The sequence below is a fragment of the Calliphora vicina genome, chromosome 2 (assembly GCF_958450345.1).
Source record: "Calliphora vicina chromosome 2, idCalVici1.1, whole genome shotgun sequence".
NCBI classification, from domain to species: domain Eukaryota; kingdom Metazoa; phylum Arthropoda; class Insecta; order Diptera; family Calliphoridae; genus Calliphora; species Calliphora vicina.
In genome coordinates this window covers 125,245,198-125,261,704 of record NC_088781.1, presented here as the reverse complement: position 1 = coordinate 125,261,704, position 16,507 = coordinate 125,245,198, and the positions used below count along the sequence as shown (strand labels likewise).

The 16,507-nt window shown below is 35.1% G+C and overlaps 1 protein-coding gene across 1 annotated transcript in view; it reads left to right on the top strand.

Annotated features, from left to right (window-relative positions):
* The window catches only part of LOC135951472 (beta-1,4-glucuronyltransferase 1), a 140,957-nt gene that overhangs the window by 22,184 nt on the left and 102,266 nt on the right, over nucleotides 1-16,507 (top strand). The gene's annotated exons all lie outside the window — the stretch shown is intronic.

Sequence of the window (16,507 nt, the reverse complement as noted above, 5' to 3'; positions counted from 1 at the left end):
GGACTCTAGAGACAAAACTCATTTAAGTTTACGTTTTTGTTTGTTTTCTTTTTTTGCTATAAACTTTTTTCGTTAACAGCAGTTTGTGTAAAATGTGGTAGTAGTAAATTGGTTACATGCCCAACATAACTTTACTAAGCCGCACATTAATTTAAATAGTGTTTTTTTTTTTGCTATTTAAATGAAATAGAAAAATTAAATGTCTAACTTAACTTTTGAATTAATAGAACTCACATAAATACATAGAATTGTGGGTGTAGTTGGTTGCTGTGTTCCAGTTTTTTTGTTTTCTAAAGAATCCTTAACAAAGGTTTTCAAATTAAGCTTAAAAAAGTAGGATAAAACGAGAAAGAGAGAACAAAACGGCAGGCTGTATAAGGATGTTGCAAGAGTCTGTAGACGAGAAACAAACAATACAAAGTGGTAACATAAATAACTACATCCGTTTCCCGTTAAAACAATACAGCTATTCGTAACAAGCACTTACTCACTCACTACTACTGCTGCTACTACTACTACAGCCACTACTTACATACAAATACTTGCAAGTACAACTGCTGCTATTTGTTGTTTCTTTTGTTGTGACTTGTGCTGGCTAGGAAAAGTCCTAAATAAAGACACAGTGGTTGGTTTTAAATAGTAAACTTTTAGGAATATAGCTATAGAAACAAATCTGGATATATTCTAAAAGCTTAACAGCTTATTTTACTTTGTCCATCTAACCCACTGTATCCAGATGCTGTTTCTAGAGCATACACTTTTTATTTAGGTTGTATATGTATTTGAAAACAAAAAAAAAAAGCCTGCTCAAGACAAATGATAAATTTACCTTTTGCTGTTTTGGACTTTAATGAAAAATTAACAGTTGGAAAAATAAATAAAAATAACGAGAAAAAAATACATAACAGCAGAACTGTTTACTTCGGTAAATGGGTGGGAATGACAAAATATTTGGCGAAAAACAAAAAACAAATTGTAACATATTTTTTTCTAAATTTAATGACATAAAAAATTGTACAGAATACCTTAAGGCTCTGACAGGCAGCTTAAGAAAAATAAAATAATTTAAAGTAACGTTTTAAGGAGATACTAACTTTTATAAAATATGGAATGTAATGGGTAATTAAGTAGGTTAAGTGGTATTTTATAACATATATAGGACTACAATAATGAAATAGATATAATTAGTTTAGGTTAGTGAAAAATTGTTGTCAGATTCTGCTGCCACGGGATGCTGGTCAAGAAGATTCCCCAACGTAGAACAGACCCGAGCTTGTATAGTTCATAAAACCTTCTCTCAATACAATGGCCAATCAGACTGTGTATAGCGGATCGCATGAAGATTATTCATCTTTTCGCCAATATGGGAGAAATGTTCAAACTTTTCCAATGCATTACTATATTCAACATACAGTAGCAGAATATTATATAGATATTGGGATCCTTTTTATAAGTTATGAAAGGTAATTTTGAGTCCCCAGGGAAGGTGCTTAAGAAGCTTAAGCATCCTAAGGTTGATTTTTTAACAACCAGCCTTCCCAAACCTCAGGCCGTCTCTCCTATATTTTAAGGCTGCTGAGTTGTTGGATTGCTGTGGAGAGTATCTCTCTGTTCTCTAGGTTGAGAGTGGAAACTGAGCTTCTGTCGGAACTGTAATAATGACCTCAAGCGTTTGTTCCCCCTTAAAAACAATCAGAATAATGCAGGCACATTTCCAAAACCAGGACGCTTCTGACTCATATTGAATAGTGTAATTTTATCCAAGTCGGAGATCACAAGTCTGAGTAAATGTGACCTCGACCCATACTCTGGGTTTGCAATCTGCAATAAAGTTGATTTCTCCCATATTTTAAGGCAGCTGTGAGGTTCGATTGCTGCGAAGATGGTCTCAATTCAATAGCTGTTCTTTAGGTTGAGAGTGGAAACTGAGCTTCTGTCGGAACTGTAATAATGACCTCAAGCGTTTGTTTCCCATTTAAAAACAATCAGAATAATGCAGGCACATTTCCAAATCCAGGACGCGTCTGACTCATATTGATCGGCGTAATGGTTTTATCCAAGTCCGAGGTCACAAGTCTGATTGTCTGTAATACATGTGGATTTTTGACTAATGGGGGCTTAATCGAACGTGCGAGTTTTTTTTAAGAAAATTATAATGATTGTGCTCGATAACGAATGAGTTTTTAATCGAACGCTAATAAGCGTTTCAATTACGAGAATTTTCCAAAAGATTTTGGTCTGAAATTACCATATTTTCCGTATCTTTATGAAATTGATGAGGAGCACCTGCTAATGGTAGCTTCCAAGCCGCCAAATGAGCAAGATCATTAATCCGGAAGACTATGGCTCTATGATAGTACTTGCAAAACACTGCCTCCGAAGGCATTATCACATCTTAAAGTATGAACAAAAGTAGTGATGTGAACAGGTCTAAACGCGTGTTTCATCTGGAACGATCATCAACTCAGACACTCTTGATGTCGACATCTGAGGGGACCACATCTGCAACATAGAAGGCTAAAGATTAACTCAGCAAGACGATGTATGATAAACAATCAACCAACATGACATTCGTTCGTTGGCACCAAATGGTTAAGAGGTGTCATGATCATGGGATGTGGTAACGAGATAAACCTAGGCTTTCGTAAAACCTGTATCCGAGTAGTTAGCGAATTTCGCTCAATGAAAATATACAAATTTATTATGTCTCTTTTCGAACAACTGTGGGACTGTGTCTTCCCACTTCTTTGGATCAAAATTTGTTCAGAATCTCGACGCCATCGTTATAAACTATGGGCTGAGTCAACTTCGGCAGTTCTTGCTGACTGTGAAATGACACATATCGATCATGTCTCCTACCATTTTTCAGGATTGAGCCACTCAAACACTTAGAACGTGAAGATCTATCAAAAAAATTGATTCAGAATCCCTTCGACTCCTTCGTCTCTTTTAAAGTCGGTTATTTTTTCAACGGAGAAACGCAGTAAGAAATCGAGAAGTTGGCGAACTCTGGCTCAACGTAAAGTCATAATTCAGTGAAGAATCGATAAGTCCGCTTAACACAAAGACAAATATCGATCATGTCTCTTTTCAAACGACGTATCACCATCACACTCTCCTCTCATTTTGCAGGCTTGAGTCTGTCTAGCATTTAGAAGGTAAAGATCTATCAATCATATTTGGTGCAGAATCCCTTTGAGTTCTGTGTAGTTTTTAAGGCCGGTTATTTTTTCCCCGACGAAACGTAGTGAGAAATCGAGAAGTTGGCGAACTCTGGCTCAACGTAAGGACATAATTCATTGAGGAATCGAGAAGTTGGAGAACTCTGCTCAACACAAAGACACATATCGAGCATGTCTCCTTTCAAACGATCACCATCACATTCTCCTCCCATTTTGGAGGATCGAGCATCTCTAATACTTAGAAGGTAAAAATCTATCAATCAAAATTGGTTCAGAATCCCTTCGACTCCTGTGTCGCTTTAAAGCCATTTATTTTTTCCCCAGGGAGAAACACAGTGAGGAAACGAGAAGTTGGCGAACTCTGGCTCAACGCAAAATCCGAATTCCAATATGGTCTCTTTACCAACGACGGAGAGACTGTGGATGCCTCCTACCATCTCGGAGTATGAAATCACACTAACACTTATAATCCTCAATCATTTTCGGCTGTTCTTCTCAGTGAGAATTCAAGCGGTCTGAGGGTAGATTAATCTGCATCACTCTGAAGAAGCTATGGACGACTTGCTGCGTTTCATGAAGAAGAAGGTCTCTTTAAGAACGACGGTGAGACTGTGGATTCCTCCTACCATTTCGGAGTATGAATAATTATAATCCTGAATCATTTCGGCTGTTCTTCTTCTCAGTGTGGAATTCAAGCATTCTGATTGTAGATTAATCTGCATCATTCCGAAGAAGCAATGGATTAATTGCTGGGTTTCATGGAGAAGGAGGATAACCACGTAGTTTTAATCAAAGTACGCTGGTTTGTAGCTAATACATTAACAGTTATCGGGTCCTTAATTATAAACTGATCAGCAAACTCGCTAAGAGATCAACCAGCAATCAAGGGCTGTTTGATTTAAGTTAATTCTGTAAAATAGCGAGGACATTCTATGTAAAATTTCCATTTAGAGCAGGTCAAACAAATTCCTAATTCAGAAGAATCGAACGAATAATGTAGATGATATTTAAAGCCTCTCCCTCTCTTCAATATTCCTCTTCATTCCATGAGATTCATTAGGAAGCTTAACTTACTATCCAATAAAGATAGTAGCCTTCTTCGTAGTCGTTTTTATGGGGCATTGGACATTTTGTATTTAATGTGTTTTCGACAATTGCAGTACCAGTTTAACAAACCAACTCGCTTTCGACTATTATGGCTGATTATTCCGAATGATACCAATTTATTTGGCTCTTCCAATGAGATTGACCTTGGTGGTGTTTAAAATGATGGACGAATTCAGTTTATCCCAAAATATTGCCAAAAAATTATGCACGATGCAGATATGTGTCTTATTTTAAAAGTAATGAACAGATTTTGTATGGACAGATCAGCAAATGTCAGCTGGGAAGTGAAATTTTCCACTTGGTACGATCACAAACAATTCTACCATTAAAAGTTTTCTTCTAATAAGTAACCATCAATCACAACAAAACGTTTGCAAATTTTCTTTCAAATTCCATTAGTTTCATATAATTAATACCTTCAGTTTCAAGTATCTAAGCTGTTCAATTAACATCCATCAATTATGTCTAATGATATAATATTATCGCATTTCAAAAAGTAAACTGAAGGTTTTTGAAGGTGATAAAAATAAAAGGCAAGTATTTGGCCAAGTATTTCACAAGAACCTCTTTAAAGTGTTTAAAAAAAATATAATCTAATCTGTTTTAAATGCAGAGATGACAAGTTATTTGTGATTTTTAATACCAAGAATCTGTGAAAAACTGAAGTCAACTTTTATCATAAAGTTTGAAAATGAAAGCATACTTTTAAGGGTTGATTTATTTCTATAAAGATTATTTTATTTTTCGATATTTCTTTGACTTCCTTTCCCCTAGAAAAACAATTTCGTAATAAAATTTATTGAAAAAATATTTGTTTTTAAATACCTTGGTTGTATTTGCGAAATTTATTATATTGGCAAACCGCCAATAAAACAGTAACAGTGGGTATGTATGAGTGTGTCAAACAGAGAGAGAGTAAGAAAAAAGGGAAATAAGAGTAAAACTGCTTCCGTTTGTTTTGTTTACTGCTGCTACTATTACAGCTAAATAAATACTAATACCTTTACAATAATACTGTTATTATTACACATACTTAAAAGCTGTTTATGTTTTTTTTTGGTATCTGTGTGGGTTGTACCGAAAAAATTGCTAAAAATAAAGGAAAAGTTATTGTGTACAAGTATTTAAACGTTTTGCCAAACGTCACAAAAGCAAACAAACAAAACAGCTGACATTTATGGCAGTTTGAGGAAACTGGTGGTATTACATATATTTGCTCGTATGACAGGCCTAAAAACTTACTTACATTCAAACATATTATGCCGTCAAATATAATAATGAAACACTTACTTACACGTGCCCATACAACATACTTTAGCGTATGGTTTCGTTCGTTCTCATGTAAAATTCAACAATAATAAGTACTATGGTTGTACACAATATATTAATACATACAACCAAAAGAGATCTTAAAAGAAGGTTGGCAACAAAACTAAATTCAAGCACAATGGCTTGTAAAGACTGAAAAAAACAATTATTGTGAAAGTATTTGCCAAAGGTTACCATCATTTTCGAAACATTTTCAACTGCTAATGTTTCACTTTTAGACCCAGGGTAATGTGTAACATTTTACAGCCAGCCAGCAACTTGTAAAGTGACAAGGTTGCCTAAAAGTAGCAGTATAAGTACATATATACAACCCAGCTGTTTTACCAGAAGACAATGTCTTCCTTTTTAACGAATGTGAACTTGACTGACTCCAATATATGCTGGATTGAGGCCTGAAAATCCTATTCAATTCGCAGTGCGACAAATGGTAGAGGTCGGTGATCGGCGAGGGTTCCGCTTACCAGGAGAAGTTATATGGATCAAAAAAATGTTATATGTTATGTTTGCTGGGTCAGGTCTAGGAATCGAGATATATCCTTCAAATCTATATATCTCGATTCCTAGAGTAAGCATCGTATAGGGGAAATTGTCGTTATCGCAAAGTGATATTAAGAAAAGTTGTTAAGCTAAGGAAAGCGGTATTTTTCATCATTTTGTTCGTAAGTTATCTAACAAAACAATTGAAATCATCATCAAAGTGTTCAATTAAAAGTACCATTTGTTTCTTTGCTGTCTTTACTTCCTTTTCGGAGTTTGAGTCGAATGAAAATCTATCTTCATCTGGAAAAAATCAATTGTTTTTAACTCGGCAGTTAATTTCAATTTGTGACATGCCCTCGGAAGAAACTCCCATTGTATCTTCTTCTTCATTGTCGGCATCGTACATCTTTTACGACCACCAACAAATTTGGCTGATCAGTTGTGATCTGAAATTCGTGGCGATGCTAAGACGAGGCTATACCAAACACATGTGTTTCTTGTGTCTCTGGAATATCCGATTTAAAGGAAACCAATACGAGACGCGTGACTTTCTTTTTCGAGATTCAACGAAAAATGGACACAACTGCGTATATGATCTACTCGTGGCAATGGAGGACGTGCTCCATGACAAATTGGGAATCGTCAAAAATTTCATCAAGGCCATTGTGGATCATCCGAAAATTCTCGATTGTTCGAAAAATATTTTCCCAAGAATCAGCAAAGCAAACTAGAAGGAAGGTGTTCTGAATATGGCCGAAGTATGGAAGCTAATGAAATCCAAAGAATTTAAAGACACTTTATTCTGTAATGATTATCTTGCGTGGAGGGCGGTAAAGAAAGTCATACGATATTTTTTGGGAAGTAAGCGAGAACACATTGAACCCGCTATTGTGACCAAGATGTTGCAATACTTTCAGAAAATTTAAGTAAACGTGTCTCCCAAAATTCACTTCTTGTCGGATGAACATGCCGAGCGCTTCCATCAAGTGACCATGCCCATGGAAACGCAATATAAAGGCAAAAGCCTGGAGGCTGAGATTTGTAGGTGGTCGCAAAAAACGTACAATCCCGACAATGAAGATGATACAATGGGAATGAGGTTGGTCTCGCTTGCTACTTCTCCGCGAAAAACCTTATATTTGTTAAAAAACTGTACAGCTCGTATACAATTTGCCAAAGAACATTTAAACTAGTCGAGGCAGAAATGGTATGTTGTTCTCTTTGAGACTAGCTTAGAGATTTCAGCACGACAATGACCTCAAACCACTCCAGTGATCAAGTGAGATCTCAATCTCATCTGAAATGTACAATTTTAAATGACGCTGGCTTATAAATCAGGCTGAATTTGGACGATGGCATGGGTTATGCTGGATTTGATGGACGCTGTGATTTGTGGCTTATTCGCATAGATATTCGACTTAAGAAAATCCAGCAAGAAAAAGTCTATTTCAAACGATCTTGGTGGCCAGTTCACATCACATCCACATGAGATGACCAGCCCTCAAATCGGTTGTGCAGAATGTCCAATATGGCACGTAGCGCGGTGGCCAGTTCACATCACCTCCACGTGAAATTACCAGCCCTCAAATCGCTCGTGCAGAATCCAATGTGGCTCGCGGAGCGGTGGTCAGTTCACATCACCTCCCCGTGAGTTGACCAGCCTTCAAATCGCTCGTGCAGAATGTCCAATGAGGCACATAGCTCCTTACAGTTGAAACCATATCCTCTAATTAATGCAAAAAGAAGTTGATAATCATTAACCTATAGTGCTCGCCATTGACGGTGTGGGCGTGGCCAATATCGTTCTCAAAGAAATAGGACCAATGACGCCGCCAGCTAAAAATTTACTCCAAACATTGAGTTTTTCGGGATGTATTGGACGCTCTTGGATCTCATCGGGATTGGTATCATCCCAAATTCGACAAAATTGTTTATTAACCTACCCATTCACCCAAAAAAGCGGCCTAATCGCTGAAGATGATTTTTTTTTTTAAATTAAGGTCAGTTTCCAATTCCAATTCAGCGAACATACGTTGTTGTCTATGGTCGTTTACCTTCAGCTCCTAACTCAGTTGAATTTTTTACGTGTACAGGTCCAAGTCACGACGTAAAATTCGCCATGTTGTAGTCTGCTAAATGCCAACAAGAACTTGGCAGTCGAATTCTCCTGCACAAACTCACGGATGTTTTCGACAGATCTTACGTCGTCGTACCGGTTGGTACGACGGACTCGCGGTTATCTAGTGACAGTATGCTTGCGGTGATCTCCTTGATATCCAATGGACTTGAAACGTTCAAAAGAACTAAGAGCATATTCCTTGAAGTTTAGATTCAACGGATCGATTTCCAGTATTTCGCATAATGCCTTGGTAACTGTAGATCTTCGGGTTCCTGTAGTATTCACAGCCACTATTATATTTTCCAGTTCCGTGAATGAACATAGTTACATGCTTTCAATATCGTCGTCGTACGGGTATGTGAATTATCAGGCATTGACTACCTTGGACCAAATAACGGACAGTATGTTTGTAATCTATGTACTAGGATCAGTTGTTATGTAATCTGAATAAACAGATCTGTTAGATTTATGATCGTTTAACGCGAAGAAGAGTTTTTCTCTAACCACTGATGACTACTTTGGACCATTCTGAATAATTAGATTCGTAATTGCTGAACAGCGAAGTGCCAGCTTTCAGGTCCGTATATAGGGTCCGTAGTTCTGTAAACAGTTGTGATTTTCAATGATAGATAAAATCAATAGTTTGGGATAGTCACCAAGTACTGCTGGGTGTATGCAACTATGGGAGTGTGTAAGTTTTAAACATATATGTATAGCTCACAGTTTGTAGGTGTCTTTCCTTTAAGTTCTCATTCTTATTAAATCAAATGTTTTTTTTTTCATGTTTTAAATTAAGTACTTGACGCATCTCCTTGTACATCTTGTTGTCATTGTAGCAGCGTCTCTTAGGATATGTGTTGCTATAAGTGTGTGTTGTATAAATTTCTTGCCACAAATTGAATTTATGCAAATTTCTTGTTGTTTTCCATCATCAACATTTCGAGGTATTTTTTCATCTTTCCATCTTCCCATTTTGCTTTGTTTGAAGCAAAAAAAAAAAAGAATTTTCAAAACAAAAATTCAATTATAATTTTGTTTGATCTTTTTGATAAAAAAACTAACTACATACCTACATAGTAAATAATTGTTAACAATATGTTTTTTTATTTATAATTCTTCTTCGTTTATTTAAAATTTATTATTTTCACGGTCAATTTTATTTCTTAATGACCTTAACAAATTGTTTAAATAAATTTTTTTTTTATTAAATTTATTTTATTATTTATTAAATTGAAAAAAAACTTAATGGTAATTGTTGTTTTGTTTTGCTGTTTGTGGTGATGTATGTTTAAACAAAGTTTAAATTCATTGATAATGTTATTGATTTATTGCTGGAAATCAAGACGTGTGTTTGATTGTTGCCAAGTAAATAATTGCAATGAAATTTTATTAATAACAATTTAATATGCTGAAAATTCAAAGTGAATCAATTGTAACACTGAAATTAGTTTACAGTAAGAGAGAAAATAAGGAGAATTTTATTGAATAAATCGCTGAACACGAATATAACATTTTGAACAGTGAAATCTATAAGACCGATCATACCTACACAATATAATATGAGACTAATACAGTGAAAGTGATGTGCTTAAGCATTAGCCCTCAGTTGTTAAATTTCTCAATACCTGTAATTATGAGAATGTTGAAATATTAAGTGCACACTACTAACTTTACATTCACAAGACTTTTTACATTTAAAATTTTAAACGTCAATAGTGTACATAACTAAAACTTAAATGAACTACAAAAAAGTTTAAATCGTTAACGGTCATTTTCGCCATCTACGGTTTAGGAAATCAATTGAAATGAAGATTTACTTAACGAATGATTTGTTATTTTAACATATCGCACTGGTTCCTCTAAAGAGCGTCAACTCAAAATTTTAAAATGTTCAGTAGAAGCAAAAAACTTTTTTATTTTCAATACATTACAATGAAACAACTGTACGGATACAACTGTATTTTTTGGCGAAAGAGTTGAGAAAATGATAGCAGATTTTTGCAGTGAGTAGATATGACCACTGCACATCGATTTCTTGCAAAAAGTGAAAATTGAAAAATTTTGAGTTGACGCTCTTTAGAGGAACCAGTGCGATATGGATATATGGAATTATGGGGAATGGCTAGCAACACCAGTATTGATCTTATACAGAGAGCCCAATCTAAAATTCTTAGTACCATGACGGGAGCACCATGTTATATAAGAAATGAAAACATCAACAGATACTTAGAAGTGAGATTGGTTAAGGAAGAGTTCAATAAAATCGTGAGAAATATATTGTAAAGCTGCAAAACTATCCCAATACGCTGGCAAGACAACTTGTGCAGATCCAAACACGAACCAGGCTCCGTAGAGCGGATCTACCGCCCCGCCAAGATGAGTGCCATTTAACCATGAAGGCTCTCTTGTTGAAGAGTAATAGTTTAAAAGTCCATAAAAGGCAGATTCAATAAATAAATAAAGCGTTGCCGAACAGGGACTATAGTGGATATATTTTATCAATGATGTAAGTTATTTGGGGCACCGGAAAGTTTAGCTCAACAGATAGACGGACATGCTGGGCATTGACAAGGCATTTAGGCGGTGTTATTCTCTTTCTCACCACATCGTTTCTATATTGTCATCTACGTTCAGACGAATCTACCTTATGTTTGAGATCACTATGTTCTGCAATGACACCAACATGGGCCTTAATGTCCTGAGGCAGGTTAAGATTTGAATACTTATTTGTAAATTTCTAAAAAGAAAGATTCAATAAAGAAAAAAGATACTGAAAAAAAAGGTGCTGAGGCCCATGGATTCCCTCAAGCTTATCGTCCGCCTATTCGCGCTTACTTATTCCAGAATGTATCTGGATCGATAGTGAGTTGTTTATCATCTTGCAAACAAAGTAAAGAACGTGTGTATATCCTTAGAACAGATGTCTGTACTAAGATTTACTCCTTACCTTCAATTATATTGAGTTCTGGTATCCAGCACAGTTTCAGTACGTGTTGTTTATTAAGAACTTGCAGCTCTCTGGGATAATGGTTAAACAACCTCGATCTAATATTTGTATTACCAAGTGCCTGAATGTTTATGAATATGAATTAATGGTGATATCGTTTGCATATATCGGCCTCACAAACGTTGCAAAGATTTCAGTTTGGGAAAGGCCAACAAAAAAACTCTTCATTCCGTGACTTTTCCTTTCCTTGAACTGTCTTAAATACCTCAATAGCTTTAATATCATGATTCACGGACTCGCGGTTATCTAGTGGCAGTATGCTTGCGATGATCTCCTTGATATCCAACGAACTTGAACCGTTCAAAAGAACTAAGAGCATATTTCTTGAAGTTGAGATTCAACGCATCGATTTCCAGTATTTCGCATAATGCCTCGGTAACTGTACCCCTTCGGGTTCCTGTATTACTCAGAGCCACTATTATATTTTTCAGCTCCGTGAATGAAGCATAGCTACTGGTTTACAATATCCGCTACTTTGTTTGATCCATGTTCCAAGATCAGCCTATTTGTTGCCACGTTTTGCCTATTAATGCTTGAATTTATTGCATATAGGTCTATCTAAAAATGTTCTTCTAATTTATTAATGTTTAAACTCGAAAGACAAAAATCAACTATAGAAAATCCACTTCCTTTGAGAGCATTATAGACTTCGCCACATGGAAGTTTTAGTTCGATGTCCTTCTATTTGTGAATAGAACCATCTCCGTTTGAAGCATATACTACTATGAACTCTCCAATTGTATCAAGATCCAGGAGGCTTTCAATTAATATCATAATGCTTGGTGGTATTACGACTCTTTGGAGTCAATAAAACATATTGCCTTTAAATGCATCGATTCACAATAAGAATTGCTAAGTGCTCTTTCAATTGCTTCATGTTGTCAAAAGCACTTTCTATATCCAGGAAACATGCCAGTGCAAAGATGGCCATATTTTCGTTATAAGATCATGTCTCCTAGTGGTGTCTACACCGATTTACCTTTGGTGTAGGCATATTCATTAGAAGAGAAAATAATTTGTTGCATTTTGTTTCTTATGTAGTCATTAAGTATTCTCTATAGAGTTTTATTTAAAAGGAAGATAGACTAAAAGGTCTAAAATTTGATGTTTTCCAAACTTCGGTATTAAAATAGCTTTCATAATGCGCCAACTAACTGATACATATTAATACCTCTGCAGTTATTGGATAAATACCAAAACCCTGAGTCCTGTATGGTCCGAAGGTGCTATCTCTGGCGTGATTAGACTTACATCCCAATTGGGACATGCAGTTAAAGAATTCGCTGTAGTGGTCCATCGGTCTAACCGGAAGTGAGAAGTAAATAAAACTTCTAGTGTTTCTTGGGTAGACTCCGAAGATCATTCCAAGGCAAATAATCAGAAATTTTTGTTTGTTTGAAAATCTTATCGATGTCATTATATATGGAATATAACATTGTGTAACTGTCTGCAGTGGCCTAGTTGGGTGGCGCGCATCCATTTTTTCATGATTCTGGTGCATAAATCAGGCCGAGCATGGATTGTGTTGGCTTTGATGGCCCACTGTAGCTTTGTGGCTTATTCGCATAGACCTGCGTCTTAAGAAAACCCTACAAGAAAAAGTCTAACGGGGTCAAATCGAACGATCTCGATGGCTATTATACATCAACTCCACTTGAGATAACCATCCCCTCAAATCGCTTGTGCAGAATGTCCAATGTGACATGAGCTGTAAGCCGTCCTGTTGAAACCACATTTCTATGGTGTCCATATCATCCAATTGATGCCAAAAGAAGTTGGTAATCATTGACCTATAGTGCACGCCATTGACGGTGAGGGCCTGGCCAACGTCATTCTCAAACAATTAGGACCGAAAGGACCAGTGAAGCCCAAAATCCTGCCCAAAATCCACTCCAAACTGTGACTAATTCGGGTTGCCAAAATCCACTCCTAACAGTGACTTATTCGGGTTGAATTGGACGCTCTTGGAGCACATGGAGATTCGTATCGTCCCAAATTCAACAATTTCGTTTGTTGGCGTACCCATTCACCCAGAAATGGGCCTCACCGGAAAATGGACCCATTTTGATATAACAATTTTATCATATGCATGCGTTGTTGAAAACTTTTTCCGTTCATGGTGATTTGGCGAAACAAATTGAATAAATGACAGCAATTCGGCAGATGTAGCTTCAACAATATGACCGCTATCAACTGTCAGAGTTCGGAAGTCCCTATTCGAAGAACTGGTTCCTCTAAAGAAAGTCAACTCAAAATTTAAAAATTTTCAGTAGAGGCAAAAAACTGTTTTTTTTAATACATTACAATGAATGTTGAAGACGGATACAGCTGTATTTTTTGGCGAAAGAATAGAGAAAATGATGCAAGAATTTTACAGTGGTTAGATATGAACACAAAATTTAAAAATTTGGAGTTGACTCTCTTTAGAGGAACCAGTGCAATATATTGTTTATAATAATTTAAGCTAACTTATAGTTAAACTTCCTATTAAAAATTAAACATAGATTGTGAAAATGTCCCCTCATTCTTATGTCAATTAACCTGTTGTTGCTTCCAACTACTGCTGCTACCAGTATTGAATAGTGACGGTTCTTCAAACATGGCTGTAATGTAATAATAAACATTGTTTTTTTCTTCTCTTTGTTTTTTTAATAGTTATTTTCTTATTATAATTTTATAAATAATTTTGTTGTTATTATTATTTTTCACATTTATTGCTGTTACAAATAATGCGTTCGTTGTTCAGTTAAATTCTGCCTTTAAGACGTTAAGTCTCGGCGTTGGTTATTGTTGTTGTTGGTTACATTTTCGAGTCGTATGTAACGTTGACAAGTTCATCAATCACTCTTGACCTGGTTTGATGTCATAGTGACATAAAAGTGTTTTTTTTTTCTTCTTATACGTTTTGATGTTTTTAAATATAAAAATTTTTATACAAATACTTGTAATAATTGCGAAAAAGACGGAAAAAATTGTTTGAAATAGGTTCGAAACAAAGAGAAAGAGACAAACCAATAGACTCCAACAATGCCGGCCATATTTCAAATAGAGGTGGGCTTTTGAGATCCATAATTATGGGTTAATGAGACCGTGTGTTACTCAAAAAATACGGGATTGTTTTTTGCTTTAATCATTAAAAATAATTGTTTACAGATATATTTATAAAATAGATTTATCATTTTATAAATAAATCAAGGTCAATTTGAGCGATAAAAATAAACGTGAGTTATTACGAATAGGGTTATTTGAAATTCAAATAGAAATCAATAATTCAAGCTTTTTCTAATTCAATTTTATTTTAATTTAATAAAGAAATATGGCAAAAAAAATACTTATTTAGGTAACTCACAGTTTCTTAAACAAGTAGATAGAGACGCTAAGGTTTGCTTAAAACTGAAATACAAAAAAAAAAAACTTTCTCAAATTGGAATATATTGTAGTTTTAGAAAAATTGTTTTATAAAAAACCAGTCAGTGCTCTTCAGTGTGGTAATTTTGCTTTAAGAGCCCATAACAATCCACTTAAATAGCCAGCAGTAAAAATACTAAATTACATTAAGCAATATCTGTAAGTAACAAATGTAATTATTGTTTTTTCTTTACAACCTTTTCTCGTTCATCTTAATCACCATCATATATTAAAGTTTTGAAATTCATTTAAAAAATTTCAACACCTTGATAACACCACTGATGAAGTGCATTAAGTTATATAGTATATTTTATCAATATCATCAATATTTTATTACTTCTTATGTTTTTCAATTACTTTCAATGAAACGGAAGTTTAATACATTTAACGCATTTTATTTTATTTTTAATCTATAAGTACAAGTCAATATATAATGTATTTTGTTGCTGGAAACACTTTTATATTGTTCGAGTATTAGAAACAAAGTGTTCACTTGTTTGACGTAAATTTCATAATGAAATTATAATAAAAAAAAATATTTATAACATGTGCTAAATAAAGTTTTATCTATTAGTGCATTGTACGCATGAAATTGATTTTAATGAAAGTGAAACAATGTAGGGAAACATTTTTTACTATAATTAATTGCTCAGTTTAGGTGTATATATCGATTATATTATCATGTTGTAGTAATAATATCGATTACACTCGTGTCGTTTAAGCGTAAATAACCAACCATGTTCGCTCCCTGACAAGCTCTGTTTTATCATAGGGGTTGAACTAGTACAGAACTAGAACTGAACTAGAAGTGAACTAGAACCTGAACTAGAACTTGAACTAGAACTGAACTAGAACTGAACTAGAACTGAACTAGAACTGAACTAGAACTGAACTAGAACTAAACTAGAACTGAACTAGAACTGAACGAGAACTGAACTGAACTAGAACTGAACTAGAACTGAACTAGAACTGAACTAGAACTGAACTAGAACTGAACTAGAACTGAACTAGAACTGAACTAGAACTGAACTAGAACTGAACTAGAACTGAACTAGAACTGAACTAGAACTGAACTAGAACTGAACTAGAACTGAACTAGAACTGAACTAGAACTGAACTAGAACTGAACTAGAACTGAACTAGAACTGAACTAGAACTGAACTAGAACTGAACTAGAACTGAACTAGAACTGAACTAGAACTGAACTAGAACTGAACTAGAACTGAACTAGAACTGAACTAGAACTGAACTAGAACTGAACTAGAACTGAACTAGAACTGAACTAGAACTGAACTAGAACTGAACTAGAACTGAACTAGAACTGAACTAGAACTGAACTAGAACTGAACTAGAACTGAACTAGAACTGAACTAGAACTGAACTAGAACTGAACTAGAACTGAACTAGAACTGAACTAGAACTGAACTAGAACTGAACTAGAACTGAACTAGAACTGAACTAGAACTGAACTAGAACTGAACTAGAACTGAACTAGAACTGAACTAGAACTGAACTAGAACTGAACTAGAACTGAACTAGAACTGAACTAGAACTGAACTAGAACTGAACTAGAACTGAACTAGAACTGAACTAGAACTGAACTAGAACTGAACTAGAACTGAACTAGAACTGAACTAGAACTGAACTAGAACTGAACTAGAACTGAACTAGAACTGAACTAGAACTGAACTAGAACTGAACTAGAACTGAACTAGAACTGAACTAGAACTGAACTAGAACTGAACTAGAACTGAACTAGAACTGAACTAGAACTGAACTAGAACTGAACTAGAACTGAACTAGAACTGAACTAGAACTGAACTAGAACTGAACTAGAACTGAACTAGAACTGAACTAGAACTGAACTAGAACTGA